The sequence below is a fragment of the Aquila chrysaetos genome, chromosome 26, assembly GCF_900496995.4.
Source record: "Aquila chrysaetos chrysaetos chromosome 26, bAquChr1.4, whole genome shotgun sequence".
Classification (NCBI taxonomy): domain Eukaryota; kingdom Metazoa; phylum Chordata; class Aves; order Accipitriformes; family Accipitridae; genus Aquila; species Aquila chrysaetos.
In genome coordinates, this window is record NC_044029.1 from 1,935,863 (window position 1) to 1,952,245 (window position 16,383).

The 16,383-nt window shown below is 41.6% G+C and overlaps 1 protein-coding gene across 10 annotated transcripts in view; it reads right to left on the reverse strand.

Moving 5' to 3' along the window:
• The window catches only part of ANO4 (anoctamin 4), a 211,002-nt gene that overhangs the window by 148,005 nt on the left and 46,614 nt on the right, over positions 1-16,383 (reverse strand). The window contains exon 1 of one of the 10 annotated variants that reach the window (XM_030002888.2): positions 3,054-3,153. The exons of the other annotated variants lie outside the window; for them this stretch is intronic. The gene's annotated coding sequence lies outside the window, so the exon portion shown is untranslated. Of the gene's footprint in view, positions 1-3,053; positions 3,154-16,383 lie in introns of those variants that run through there. 10 annotated transcript variants of the gene reach the window in all.

Sequence of the window (16,383 nt, forward strand, 5' to 3'; positions counted from 1 at the left end):
TTTGAGCAACCTGGTCTAGTGGAAGGTGTCCCTGCCCATGGCAGCGGGGTTGGAACTAGATGATCTTTAAGGTCCCTTCCAACCCAAACCATTCTATGATTCTGTAAAAATGTTTTATATATTATCTTCAATTAAAAAAAAAAAAAAAAATCTCAAAGCAGTTACTTTAATCCAATCTCTGTGAATACCCGCAATTTAGAATTCAGTCATTATTCTCCCTGATGCTAAATTCACATTCAGTGAATACAAAGACCATAAATGTTCTTAATTCATGCAAAGTGATAATTCCCTGACTGCTTTCTTTCTGATTTATACAAGTGCAAGAGACTATAAATGTACAAAACAAAGTTCTTTTCTTCCTCTCTTGTTGTACTATGCCACAGCTCATCTCTTCTCCTTAATTTTAAAACTACAATTGTTATTTATGATGCGTAAAGTCTACTGTTCACCCTTTCTATACAAATGAATGTGTATTGTCTGTAAAAGCATAACAATAAAAATGCACCTTTGACAGCTGCAAAACCCAAATCCAAATTTCTCAGTAAAAAGACTATGTACTAGGTTTTGCTACATGCTGATGGATGGTATGAAAAATATTTTGACCTAGCTATAATTCCATCTATCAGAAACATTGGGGAAAGAAAACAGCTGACAACTTGCATAAGGTCAATCCTTCAGCCAATTTTTCAGAAATTCAGTCATGGTAATTCACAAGTTGCTTCTTTTTTGAAAGATTCTTGTTCAACTTGCAATAACTCGGCATGACCTGCTATCAGCTTTCTTGCAGACACAATCCCATGCCTCAGTGGTATATTGTAAACGTACTGCTTGCTGAGCTGCTCGCTGACCAACCACCTTGTCAAGCTTTCAGCTGACTTTGGAATTTAAAATAAATTTCTAGACAAGACCCTGTACACATGAGAAAAAAAGCCCTTCAGATCACCCTGATCCTATCCTCCATTACAAAAGCACAAAAAGCAATCTTTTACTTACCCACATTTCACATGAAATTAAAATATCACTGCACGATGATAGAGACATCTCAGAAAACCACACACTTCAGATAACTGTTACTAACTTTACTGCTAACTTTGCCCTAAAAGTTAAACTTTTCTAAAGATGTTACATAACATGAATAATTCAGTAATTGAGCTTATTTTTAACTGCATTTACTTTTAATTGAACTACTGAGGTATTGAACTTAAGGCTGTCACCTTTAAATGACTCGTTACATTAATAAAATAAATTTTAAAAAGTCTTTCCAAAACTTTCCCCTGCTTAGAGCTGCTTTATAATTTGTTTCTTCCAGATACGCACCGCACAGAGAAATACCTCTGGAGTGCTGACAGCATCACCCAGCCCTAATTCCAGCAGAACCAGCTTGCTTTCTGCAAGCTGGGGACAAGACCAGTGAAATACAAATGAACTGTGGCCGTACGGCTAAATATAACCAGGCGGTGAGCTCACGGCCGAAGCCCACCGTGCCTGCTCCAGACGTGGGCACCCGTGGGCAGCTCAAGACCTCGCAGTTATGATCACAGATGGCATGGAAGGAGAAAAGGAAAGTCCTGCCCTCCTGGCCCCTACGTGCAGTGCGGGAACACTCCCTCACCCCCGATACACTTTTGAATCATTATATTCAACCTCGGTAGAGCCAACTGGCGTTTTTTTAGCAGAATGTTTTCCATGGTATTTTTGCAATTTGATTAAAAGCAGCCTTCTCTTGCCAGTCCCTCAGCCTCCCTATCACGCTCTGAAATCTGCACTGAGACTGAGGTTGTCTGTAAGCTCCTTCTCCCAGTGTCACACCTCCTTTGGACATAGAAAGTTTCATTCTAAAATGCTCTTATTTTGACAATTGCAGAATGAAACACCGGAGTTCTCGTTTCAGGGAAAATGGCAAGATTTCATCTGATATACAATATTTTCACTGGGGAATTTCCAGTGGGAAAAGAAATTCCATGTTGCTTGGATCTAATACACACAGATAATAGGATATAAAATCATCCAGCAGAGTACTGAGAGAAATCAGAGGAAAAGAGATGAGTGCTAAAGTTACATTTCACTGAACTGTAATGCGTGAGGGATTTTCTTCTTTTAATGCATGAGTGACTTGTTTTCTCCCCCTCTATTCTGTTACCTCACTTTCTTTATTGATTTTAAAAAAGTATTTCCCAATAAGATTCTGAATATGCATGATAAGGCAGCCCAGAACCAGGAAAAAGAAAAATAATGTTTTAAGTATGAGAGAAACATTGGCAAATCGTTAACTATAAATTCACCTAGATGGTATCTAGTGATATCTTATCACAAGTATTACCGCCAGGGTCTATCTAGTTCTCCAAGTCTATTTTAAGCCAGCATTACGATGAGATTAGTTACCATGCAGCATCCTTAAAAAACCCCATCATCAGGATCATATAACTTTTCCTTTCTGCATATAAAAGTCCCTCTAACTGATTCTTCTAAAACCTTATATTCTTTGGGAACATTGTTAGAAGCTGTAAAAAACTCACCTTTCTCTTAGACGAGAATGCTTCTTAAAGGCAACTTTCTATGTTTGGAAATTCACTGTAAAGGTTGCCATGGTGATTAATTTTAAAAGTGAAATTCTCCCCTTTTAAAGTTTTTTCTTTAAAGAAGAAATGCTCCGTACTAGGGCCCAGTCCTCAGCAATGCAAATGGGAATGAAAAACCCATCTTAATCTTGAAGATTAAAGGACATAGCCTCAGTGTAACTGAAACTTCAGCAACAGAGACGTTTTCAGAAAAATATCTATTTTTAACTAAAAACGAAAGAAAAATACATCTGTGGGAGAAAGAATCAGGGGACAAAAGCAACATCTTCCAGTGGTCAGACTGCAGCCAGCAGGCCAGGTTATACTAGTGAAAGGAAGGAGAAAAGGTAAGGAGGGACTGGTAGGGGTAGCTGGAGATCAGCAGAAAAAACAGCAGAGTCAGCTGAGATAGTGTCATCGTGTGGCAAGAGAGAGAAGAGAACTGCATCCCCAAAGAGTCTAGAAGCCAAAGGTCATTAAAGAACAGCTCTTTACCTAAGGCATCTTCAGTTTTCTTTCCATGGCTCAAGATGCAATTTCACATAGATGCCTCCATCTATTGACTTCTCCTCTGCACAATGCTGCGCAGAGCTACATCAAACCCCGGCTTTCCACACAACTGTGTTAGCTGCCAGGGAGCAGACAAATGCACAGCTCTGTTCCTGCAGTGAGAGATGGAAGAGTACCGTTTCTTCTCTAAAAAACATACAATGTTCAACATTACATCATACAACTTGTCACTGCAGAAATAATAGCAAGTGTTGTGCCAGTTCAATACCCAGGCAATTTATGACTTCCTTATTCATATAAAGATCACAGTACTGTGAGACAGCTGCATTATTCATTACGTGTTTAATATTTTATCTCTCTAGACAGAAGTATCTGTACAAGCACAATTAAAATGTCTGACATAAACAGAGTTGATTTTAATACAATCAATCAAATTTGTTTCAGAGACCTGCTTGACCTTAAAGCTTTACAGTTTAAACGGAGAGAAGGAAACGCATGCTGAGACTCCTGTGGCGTACTGTCTGGGTGTCACTCATTTTACCCTGAATGACTACTCAGAAAAGGCTCTTTACTTGATCTACTACCACATCAATCTAAGTTATATCAAATTATTTTAAGTTAAACAGACATGGTCATGATGACAATGAAAGAAATCACATTTTAAAAAAATGGCAGAACACACAAATAATTACTATTGCTGTTCTGTCATTACCATAAAGTTTAATAACTTTACTAACATATGCTTTGTATTTACCCATTAGGACTTCTAGGGGAAAAACGGTTATCTGTATGGCATCAGAGTTACAGGTACGAACGCAATGAAAGTTGGGTAAGAAACAGTCATCATCTCATTCCCCAGCCCTCAGAGCAGCAATGCTGCTCCTAAGTTACTGGTGCCCATGCCTTTTTGCCTCCTCTCACATTGAAGGATCACACCTATCAGCAACTCCCTGCTCCCTAAAGAAAGTCCAGTTTTGTTTCAATGTACAAAAAGACCCAGAGAACTGTATTTTGCAGCACACAGAGTTTAAGCAATGAAAAACCCATTTGCTGAGCAAGGAGAAAACTGGAGTCCAATGTGCAAACAGCTAAACTAGTACAAGCAGTTCAAGGTTGTTATCTATGTCATTAACAGGTAAGTTCATTCTTTTACACACTAGTTTTTATAGAGAAAGTAAATAAATGCAATTGCAACTATTGTCCATATTCAGTCTTGAATAAGAGTCTTTTTAAGAACTATGGAGACAAACCACACTCCAGAAACCCAACCTTAGGCCTTCCTAAATCTCCGCAAAGATTGAAAGTTTCCAGTGTTCCTCTACTTTTTTGGAAATAAGGAGTCTTCAAGATTGTTTAAGGCTGTTAAGAAAACCCAGCATTTACCAGCGTCAGTCCTGGGAGAGGTAGCAGGGCAGAGATTGGACATAACAAGAACAACCCCATCCCTAGTGCTATCTTCCTACTGCGATTTTCATCAAAGAGATTTTGCTCCTAGCCCTGAAATCACATACACAGCTTTCAGCTCAATGAAAAAAAATAACAATACACAAACATGTTGTCAAAAGGTCATTTCAGGAGCGCACATTCACACAACAGAAGCAAAACTACAGATTTAACAAGCACAAGACTTCTAAATTCTACAAAGCTTCAGAAACAAAAAGGTTGAGATCTGTGAAAACCAGGCAGGAATTTGAAATATTAACTCCTTCAAATTGCAAGAAATGGCATCTTCTCAGAAGTTGCTTGTCTGAAAAAGCACATTGCTCCGTTTTCTTCTTGATGAAGATTGTATTTGTCCCAGGAAGCCCCAGAAGAGCTTTTCAGAGAGATCATCAGCAACCCCATGCTGCTACGATCGTATGCTTTTAAACTCCAGACACGCACAGTACCCTTGCTGGGCTCAGAACTTGTGGAACTGAGAAAGAAATGCCAAAAGGAGGATAAAGGACTCCAGGCACTACTCAGCTTTGCTACTCATCACCAAAGATCAACTTCTGTGCTCTTGATTTATCTTCGAAATGAAGATACGAATGTTCATACCAGACTTGAAAAGCACCATATGTCACTGGAAGAGACTGAGGTGAGATGGCAAGGAGCGTTATGCATTGCTAATATTCCCCTATAACCATTCTCAGTGGCTGAGAATGACCAGAGCTAAATCACTCCATGATGTGTCTTGAAAGCTGAGACTAATTTTGTGTTCAGGAGTAAGCTAAGCTAACTAAGGACAGTAGTGAAGCATCATTCACGTGCTTTGTACCTTTCTTCTTTCCTTTTCTCTCTGTTTCCTTTCCTTTGACTACCATTTCCCTTAGGCTATGACTTGCTTCTCATTTACTCAGCTTCAGGAAAGTGCAGAACAGTGTGCTTTCTGAAGTAGAGTGTTTGTGAATTGCTTTGGAAACACCACTGCTTAGAAGGGATATAAGCAAGGTGGGAACTAGTCCAAATACTGGTCAATATAAGACCTGCAAACCCCTTTACAGCCACTTTATTTGAAAGGCAACAGCGTGTCTGCAACAGGCATCAGATGATGCACAACTTCAAAATCACGACTTACAGACAAAGCATTTGGAAGTGCTTTGGTGGTCCAGCAAGCTGCATTAGCTGGCAGTGAAGGAAAGTGAAAGAGAGAGAGAGAGAGATCAGTCTTTACCTGTTGGCCTGGGACTCCCACATGTCTTGGAGCTAACACTAAAAACAGCCAGAAGAAAAAGTGGAAGCTTTTTCACAGTCCCTCACGCAGCGCTGTGAACCTGTTGTGCATTGAAAGGGTAAGACCAATGCTGACCTCTTTAAGCTTTGGCATGCAATAGAATAAGTACATTGAAAATGAACGAACATATTCTGTATAATTATCCTCTATTTTTGATTTGTACTGGCTTTTATAAGTAATAATGGCCTGAAAGCTTTCATTTAGAAGTTAACGTAACTGGCACTGCTGTCTTTAAACAGGCAAAGACACATAGAGGGAATATTTGAAGATTATAAAAGCAGTTAAGTATCTGGTGTCTATCTGCTTTTGAAAGTAGATGAAAACTGAGCGTTGGCCTTTCAGTCCTTCACTAGGATAGTATCAGCATTCAGAAGAAGCAGGCAATACAGGAACAAACTGTGAAGGATGCTGGCTGGCAAGGGGAGCACAACTGGCTAATTCTTGACAATGTGAAAGAGCAGGAACCCATAAGTGTTGCCTGGAGTTGGAAGTGTGTTTTTCAGCTAAGACAAGGCTAAATGAACCAAATAAAGCAAAAGAAAATGTTGTGGGTTTAGCTGAACCTTCTCCTTCAGCACCCTTGCTCAAGTTGGTGATGTTGGTGATGTTTCTCTCATGATTTCATCAACATGTTACAACCTGCTCCACCCACCAAAAAAAAAAAAAAAAAAAAAAAAAAAAGCGCAATTCAAGGGATCCCAGCACATAAAGGAGCAGAGAACGGCACCTGGGGGCAGGTGGCTGGGGAACCAGCCAGAGAGATCCCTGGGCCACTGCAGGCAGACGTACGCCAGCTCAGAATTATGTTGTGATCTCCCTTCCCTCCTTAAAACACATCTGAGGTCTTCCCAGAAGTTTGCCCACCTGGAAATGAAGGTAAGAAGCAAATGAAGACAACTGCTGAGTACAGTGTCCAAAACATTTGGACACATGGTAAAAATTCTGGGCAATTTTTGATCTTGCACAGAATGGGAATAAAAAGAGATACTGGATTGCTTTACCCTCCTCTCAAAAAGAGGGAATGACTCAGTATGAGGAATAGATACTTTCATTATAAACTCGGAAATTCCATGCTATAGGTAATCTTGGACACAACGGAATCATTTAATTAGCGACAAAACTTTTGTGGATGTTTCCAGCTTACAGGAAGGCACTGCAGAGACACAGATCTAAAGATAAAGAAATGCTTCCAGATTGGAAGGCCAGCTGAGCCACCCTGGGACTGAATCAAATGAGGAGTGCTCATAGCACAGAACAAGGACATCAGGCTGAAACGAACAGAACATTGAAATGACAAAAGAGGAACGAATTCACCTGCAAAGGGAGAAGAAAAATACAGCTGCTTCTCTTCCCCCAGTACCTTTCCCATTAGCACTGGTCAGTGTGACTGGTCAATCTCTCCCTTTCCAATCCAGACCATACCCCATAATTTCCAGATGAGAGAGAGCTGCTGTGTGAATGTAGCAAATGACTCAGTATTCTGCACTACCAGAACAAGCTGCCAGCAATTCAGCTGCTAAATTTCCAGCTTTGCTATTAGATCAATACGACCCATTCAGTTCCAGCTGGATGGGGGAGCCACTGCAATCTAATCTCAAGCAGCACTTCTAAGGGGCACCATTAGACTGAAGAATTGTGGCCAAGTGCTATTAATATGCCACAGGAGCAATCTGTGACTGCTACACAAATGTATGGCCCCTAGGATATCCATGAAAGAGCAGACATTGCCATTCAGAGTCTGTGGAAGTAGACACGAGGGACATCCTCCACGCTGCACGGCAGAAGCACAGGGTAAGCCAAGGTCTGAGAGCAGTTTTGGGAGATGATGGCAACACGGTGCCCCCGAGGTGCTGGATGCTTAGAGCTCAAGCAATAAGTCTTCCTTTCCCCTCTAATGCAGCCCCAGGCTTCCCGAAACATTTGATTGTGTTAACCACAGCGGAGTCATTGAAAAAGTAACTGGCCTGCCTGTAACGCAATCACTCCTACTGAAATAGCAGTCTAGTTTCAGGGAGGAAGCCCTCTGGCAGAAAGCCTTCACAGGCAGAAAGCCTTCATGGGCCTAAACCCAGGGACCAAAGCACTGAATATAAATTCCTTTTTAGTAAGAATAATTCCCATTTAGTACGTGTCAAGGACACAAAACCTCACTTACCCTGGGGCCAAATTACCGCTTCCTCTGGCATTGAGAAGTCCCATCATAACAAAGGTGATGAGGTTCCTCAGTGTATTTGACAGAGAGGTCATAAGTACTGTTGACTTTGATCTGCTGCAAACACCAGCCAGGATCTAGAGGTGAAGTGTAAACCCAACCGAGTGTCAAAGCTTCAGCAAGGGCACTCTTGTAGGAGAAAAATAGCTGAGGTAAAGACAATCCCGGAACGTGATATTAAGTTACATCCCATTTTAACAAGTACTTGGAGCAGAACACCAAGGGGGTGGAGCTGTCTATCCATCAAATATCAAGTATCCGAGGACACCTGAAAGACTCCAGCTGAGTCATCCAGGAAACGCTCAGACCAAGGAGACAGAAGGACTCCAGTAACCATCAGCTACACCTCCATGTCCTTCGCACAGCTTCACAGACCCTGAGGGTGCTCAGGCCAGCTAGCACATGCCAGCCAACAGTGGGGATGGTCCAAGTCCTGGGACCAGACATTTGTGTGGGTAAGTAAAGAAATAAGCAAAGCAGTAATCCTAGCATATTACTTTACGATTCCTACTAATGAAGAGCTCCCCTGTGAACTAGACAGAACTGCACCACTGTGCCGGAGAGGTCAACCACAGCAGCCTTAGTGCAGTGCCAGTAGCTCAGCACGCATGAGAGCAGTCCTGGCAATACAGAAGACGTATACTGAGTCTGACACCACCATACTCACTGTTGCCAGTAGAAATACCAAACGGGATATACATTCTACATTGCCACACCAATAGTTCTTTGGAACAGAAGATAAAGAATTCGACCTCTGTCAATAACTTAACATGCCTCGCTGAAGGCTAAAGGCAATCTGGGAAAATGGTGAAAATGAAGACTTCTTACTGGTACTCAAAAATTATTCACACTGCATGACTAGGCAGATTGCAAGAGGCAAAAGGTACCTCCTGCATCTCCTCCTGCCAGCTGAGAGATGAGGTCCCCCCTCAGGACTGGATTTTGTCTAAGGGGACTTCCATGCTGTCCCAGCAGAATTAAGGAATGACATCCCAAGATGAACAGCACTTCACATGAAAAGACAGAGAAAAGCAAATTTGTATGTCCTGGGGCATGATGTACGCCTGCATCATACAGTGCAAGGTGAGGAAGAGAGCAGAAGAGGGATTCATGAATCTGGGAGAAAATGGAGAGGGTCTGTTCACTTTCAGTGGCAGGAAGCATGTAATCACAGCAGATGACTCCTCCAAATTCTGAGGCCTGGGCTACGCAAAGGCCTTGTGATCCTTTGGATAGCATTATCATATGTAAACAGAAGCAGGTTTTGTACTATCCAACATACTACCTTCAAAAGACAAGCCAAAATACAACACAGTAGAATAAAGCAGATCAACCCCAAACAGAAATTTATGCACACATGATCTTCACCTGGATATTCAGCCATAAAAAGAGCTTAGTGGCAAAGGCAAGGCACATAGGAGGGAATCACCACCTTTTAAAGCTGGACGACCCCACTGCAAACTCCCAGAACTGCACAGCAGCGCAGCACCGGCCGGAGAAGTAAGGCTGTTTGCAGGCAGGGTGATGCGCGGGGCTGGGAAGCGCGGGAGCAGCCGGGAGAGCAGCAGACGGACTGTCACAGCAAGAGGGCAAAGGCCAGAGGCAACTACACGCAGATGTGCCGGTCCAAGTGCAGTTGTCAGGTAGTCGCAGAACGGACAGAGCAATACTCTTAAAAAAGCAGCAACTGTAACACTGGGAGGCGGCTACTGGTGCAGGAAAATGGCGGAAGCAAAAGCAAAGACAACTGCAAAGTAGCTGCACAGCAGCTGTACCGTATCTGCATCAGGTAAACCGAGAACCAGCCTTCAGCTTGTCCAGCACCAGCAATTCAGCCCCACGGAGGGCCAGTGGGAAGCCGCCCAGTGCCATGCAACCTGGCAGAGAAACTCTAACATGATAGAAGGAATTTGACTATCTCCTGTAAAGACGAACTATAAGTGGGAGATTGTTGAGAGGTTAGAGGAATTTGAAGCCTAGCAGATAGTCTGGGCTGACAGGCAAACCACTAGCAACCTCTGGCCTCAACAAAAGAGCAAACATTTGAAAAACAAACAAACAAAACCCCCAAACGAACCCCGCCCTGCAATGACAAAAGTGAAAACAGAAACCTGTAGCAACCTGCGTAAACAACTGGAGGGAGGAACAGATCTTACGGAGAAAGCGGGTTGAGGACTGATCAGTCTATATATGTCTCCATGGCTAGCACTGTAGCTGTAATTCCAACACCTCTGCAAATAGCTAATTCAGATGTACGCTGTTACATAACTCACAAAACATAGCGGCTTTCTTTTCCTTGCTGGGAAAGATTAAAACGTTATTTCTACATGCTCAATACAAGGAATATTGAAGTTATTAAAAAAAGTGAGCTTAAGTTTTCCAAAACAGGGGGGGTGTCCCCTTCAGCGTTTCACTTCTGTAATTAGTCATTCTTAGTTCTGTCTAGTTCTAATTTTTCCTCCACAGGTTTAAAAAAAAAAAAAAAGTTTTCCTTCCCTGCTTTTATGTTTGCTAATGCATTATCAAAGACAATAGAAAGTATGCAATCTGCTTTAAACTTTACTCATGTATTTAGCAGTTCTGGAGCTATGGTGATTTTATACTAAATACAAGTTGCAGCATATAATGTCAGAGTAAGAATAAACTTTCTCATAATAAATATTACATTTATTATTAATAATAATACACAGCACTGCAGCAAAGTTAAGAACAGATGTAGACGCCAGTCACCACAGATTTTCTTCACCAGGTTTACCTGGAATCACAAGAAACAGAAAACTTACTGCAAAACTGCTTAGGAAACAAGCGAAGCAACAATGATGAAGGTGAATATCTGATAACGTGTCTTACATGTCTCCCTATGAAAGTCACCCAGCTGCTAAGCTGAGAGTAGGAGATTCCCTCCCCACAAGTAGGGGGAAACCTCAGACAAAAGCAAAATCCCTGGCAAATATCGTATATGTTTTGTTAGGAAATTTGACTTGTCTGAGAGCTCGTTAATCATTTTTCATTCCTGAAGAGTCATTTTTCCTCCGCAGAGTTATGCAATAAGCAGTGTCACATTGTAATAGATCATGTAGCACCACTGACACTGTAATTTGCTCTGAATGCAGACATTTATGGTTTCATACTGACCTACTTCATGCTAATGGTATAATAATATTGACCTGTGGTTTTTACAAGGAAAAAAGAAAGTAGTAAATCAGGGGCAAATGACCATGGTAGCAAGTAGCCATATTTCCCAGAAGAGGCTCTGCCCTGGCTGTTAACGATGCCACCTCCAGTTAACCAGCCCAGTCCCGAGTAATACTGTTTAAAAAGTGAAACGGGCAGTGTCGTTCTGGGGGGGCTCACTGACCGCTACCGACAAGAAACAAGCCGTCACACGCGGCAAAGGCATTGCAGCGAGTTGCTGCCAGCACCGCGCAGCCCTGGCTCCAGACCGATGCCATCCCCGACGTGACGGAGAGCCAAACCAGTCCCGAAACGGGGAGAGCCGGGGTCTGCCGCTCTGCTGCTGCCCAGGGGATGAAGGGCTGGAGGAACACCCTCATATTTCGGAGAAGACACCTCAACCTCGACTCCTGCCGCTTCCCGTCCCCTTGTCTTGCCCACAGGCTGCCTTTTCCAGGACTCTGGCAGAAGCGGAGAAAAAGCAAGGCTGGCTGCTCCCTCCCGCAGCCCTCGGCAGCCCCCAGGGTACCTCTGCCAGGAGCCCCCCCGGCACTCAGACCCTCGCTCTGCCCAATTTCAGCCCACCCGGCATCACCTCTGGAGCTACATACGCTTCCTCGGCAGCTCCCCCTCCCAGGAGCCCGCCAGCCTTTCCCTACCCAATCTCATCTGTCACTCAAAGATTTCCCTTCTTTTTTAAAAAGTCCCCCATTTCACTTACTCTCTGTCCCCTTTCAGTTCCCTTAAAACGTACTTTCCTCCATTTCCTCTATCTTTGATCTTTTAATTAATCTGGTTTCATTTGTTCAACTGCAGTACAATGTCTTTGCAGCGCTATTTTCTGTACTGTATGTTGCTGCGGTTATTTAATTCTCTAAAGCCTTCTAGAGATGGCTTATTTACAGGACATCATATAATTATAGGAAGGTTTTTAGATTGCGCTTGAAATGAAGCTGTCGTCGTGAAAGTAGCACTGAAATAACAGTGGATTTAATCCACAGCGTAAGTCTTACACCCAGGTACAAAAAACACCTAAATGCCAAAACCACGAAGGCAGGTTTCATAGTAAAAACAATTTACTCCCAAACAAAACAAAAACATCTTCATGTAATTGCAACCACTAAAATTATCTATTAATTACATTTTAAAATCAGTATTCAGAAAAATTGTTCCAGCAGGTGGTAAACTGTATGTCATTCACAAATATTCCAGTGTGCCAAATGGTATTTAGGCACAGTATTTAATGAAAGCAAACCCCTGCTTCTCCTCTAACAGCTGGGAGATAGCACTGCTGGGACTGGTACAACAGAGGACAAGAGCCTGTTCCGCAGCCTGTGTGGCCCACAGTGGCAGCACTGTCCTGCTCTCCTGGCACGCAGGGAAATCCTTGTGTAGTGAATCTATATACAATATATTTCTACCTCAGGCTGCAGCAGAAAGCAGAGAAGATCAGAGACCACTGTTATTTTCTTTCCAGTGCATTGCTATTGACTAGAGTCAGTAAATTAATTTCTCCACCAGAATGCCTTCTCCACAACCACAGACAAAGGTATAGATAAAAGGATTAATATAATATGCACTTATGGATTCCAGCTGCAGGACTCTAGGACTCCCATCCCAATGGGGTCATTCTGGTTACTAGCTGTTGGCTTACACTGGTAGAAAGAGACAAATGCAAATTTAACAAATACTTTTTTTGGACAAGGATTCTACAGCAGCTTACTGCTTAAGTTCAGGCCTATAGGTTTCTGTATGTTGCATACCAGCTTGCATCTGGGATTACCTAATGCATCAGTTACTCTAGCAGGCCAGATCTCTGTAATTCAGTGCAGACTCTTCATTTAAACACCAACTTCCACTTGGGATTTTAAGGCCAAGGTTCCTCTGGTATCCTCATGGCAAGGCTAAAATTCTTATTTAAAAAGCAAAAGAAATTAAAACCCAAGAAAAACAAGTTTGCTTTAAAGTACTTTTAAAGAAGTAATTATAGTTGACTTAGCACATCGCTTCTTGCAAATAATTCAAATTATTTCACCTAATATATCCCTAATTTGGGGTCTGTCTGCTTTGAATTCCATCTACCATCATGCTGCCCATTAACTTCATTTTGTTGTGTCCCATTAGAGATTTGTAGAGTCTTTTCTAGTATTGCCTTACCTAAATAATTCTTTATTGTGTGCAAATGTTGCTGCATTGGTGTTCACCCTACACAGAGACTTTCAAATTTCTCTCCCAACTGCAGCATCTGCTCTTTTTTCTCCTTCCCCACGTGCATGTAACAGCCTCTGCCATCCAGTTATGACTAATCTCCTCCTGCCTTGCACCCTTTACTTTGCCCCAAACTACCTTAGAAACATGTATTTTTGGTTTGCCCCTTCACTGCGAACCATCTCTCTTTCCTAGAAAAGCAATCCTGGATTGACAAGGCATCAGACAAATTTCAGTAGTTTTCATTCATGGCTTCCACACCACCCTCACCCTCCCTCATCTCTGTCTTCTCTGTTCAGTTCATTCCCAGGGGCTGAGACTGCACCTCCCTTATTTTTCAGCAAAATGCCGTAGCAGTCTCTGGCGTTACAGGCAAAAATCATTTAAGTCTCTTACAACAAACTAAAAATGTTTCATAGTCATCGCTTGAATCAGCAACATTTAAGATATTATAATGTTACAAACACCATTATCAGACATTTCCCTGGCTGTGGTGCTCCAGGGAACTCCAGCCACAACGTGTTTGATTCAGGAGTCATCTTCAAACAACTGGCAAGGTTTGCATACCTGGCTTCCAGAGAAAACTTGCACTACTGACATTTCTTTAAATGAAAGCAATAAAGAGCCAGCTGGCAAAAAAAAAAAAAAACAAAACCAAAACCACAACTGACTAGAGAATAAAAGTCATCTATTAGAAGCCCTGTCCTACCCACAGGAAATCAATCAGAAAACCAAACTAAAGTGAACTTGCGGAACAAGGATTTTTCTGCTTCTTTCCTTCTATGTGTGCATTTTTATATACATTTGAAACCCTCCTCCCATATATATATTTAACAAGTCATCAGTCATCATAAGTATTACTACAGTAGCAGTCATACTTGCCATCTCTGCAAAATCCAGTCATAATGATATTCTAAATCTAAGAACATTAACGTTGCTGATTTCCCCAGGGAACAGTATGGCAAGAAGGAAGATCTTCCAGGCGTCAGTAAAATGTAGTAATATTGCACAATTCCCTCAGGGTAATCTGTTTCAAAAAAAGTTGCAAAAATAATGACAAGGAAGGTAAAGCAACACTTCCAAACAAAACTACACAGGATACCAGAGCTGAAGATACCCGTGAGGTCGTTAACTTGCGTGGCACTTGGCGAAGCAGGCTGTTTCTAATGACACAGGTACATTCAACACACGGCTCTTGAGCAACCGACTAGAACAAAAGTAAGTTCACGGCAGAAAAATACGCAGTGTGTAAATAAGCTCACCTAAGCTAATAAAAAAGTATAAAGACTAAAAGAATTCAGGGAGGCAAGCGGACAGGCCGAGTGAATAAAATCAAGCTTCAACGCAACGGCTGACCGGCGGGGTTAGGAGGGATGCGCAGGAAGGGTCGGAAGCGCGTGCTGCGAGGCGGAAAGCAACAACGCGCTACGGGCCACGGATAACGGAGATAAACATTGCGCGGTCTGCCAAAACCGCAAAACTAGAGAGTGCATTTAAAAGCACCACCGTGAAAACTCATCGCGATCCCACGCTTCCATAACATCAACTCTTCATTCACACATTAAAAGCACAACAGCAAATCTCACATTAGCGTGTTCTGATAATCTAGAGCCTAGGTGAATCTTTATACCTTTCTCTTCAAAGGGAAACTTTCAGTCTCAGTACAGCTTTTATTTTGCTGGTCACACATTTTCTGTGATTTATTTCCTAATCCTGTTTTCTGCTTTCCTAACGGTGAGCTAGTTAGCAACTAAACAACCAAAGAATCAGCTACTACATTCTGTGGCCGAGAAAGATAGCTCATTACTTATTTTCAAAATACATTTTCCGTTGTGAGGAAGTCATGAAAAAGAGATCACTCTTTTGTAGCTTCTGTTTATAGTAACTCCCAAAGTACACTGACTTTTAATTGTGTTGGCAGTCATACTACATCATGAATTTCTTATTTTTATTGTATAAATGTGGAAAAGCTTTCCTCTTTAGAATAAACTGAGGGGAATATATCTATCTACACGTTAATCAGAGGTGAATGAGATAAAAGGTGTAAAATGCCAGGAAAGAAAACGACCTCAGAAATACTAATTTCGGTATAAAATGACTAAGCCTCAGTCAGTCTCGTGGTCATCTGGTTCCTGTCCTACCACAACAATGAACATTATCCATCCACATTAAATTTCATTACGTTTTTCATTCAGTGCTTTATTTTACCACATGAAAGCTGTGATATTGGTGCAATATGGGCTACAAATCCCCCATTCACATCATCAGTGATACTAGTCACGCATGTGGAGCAGTTGAACACTCACCTAATATTTTTACAGGAACCCAGTAGCAACATGCAAAGGCCTCAAAGATATTGTGATATCACACAGTATGCACGACACAACTCTCAGCGAAGATACAAACATCTTATTTTTTCTTTGCTTTTGACTGTGGAAGTCCAGGTTGATCTGGCTGAGTGCCAAACTGTCATTGCAAAAATTAATTAATGTTTTGATAAATCCACATTTTCCCAGTATAAGACACAGACAATTGCTGTCTTGCTATACATTAACCTCTTTTTCTATTATTATTGGTCTGAAGTCACCTTAGCCTATGGCCTTTATTTAAAAAACAAACAAACAAACAAAAAACCCCAAAACCAAACAAACAAAAAACACAACACAAAAAACCAAACACAACCAAACCAACTTTTCTTTTAGTGTTTTCTTTGACTTACAGATGTAGGATTTGAAATGACATAATAAAAAGCCACTCATTTGGTACTAAAGAATCCAGGAAAAGATAATTTTTATTATGACATCCCTTCTCAAGCACATCTTTTTCTCTAGCACAACTGTATCTACTGTAAATAGAATAAAAATGGCTACTCCAAAATCCTTTCCAACAAAGTTCAAATTTCCTTGTGAAAAATACTGTCACCTGGAGGCTATGAAACACAAGGAACTAATGGAGCCTTCTTCAGTCATCAGTTGCCTCAGAGAGGAAGATTTATTTTAATTTGA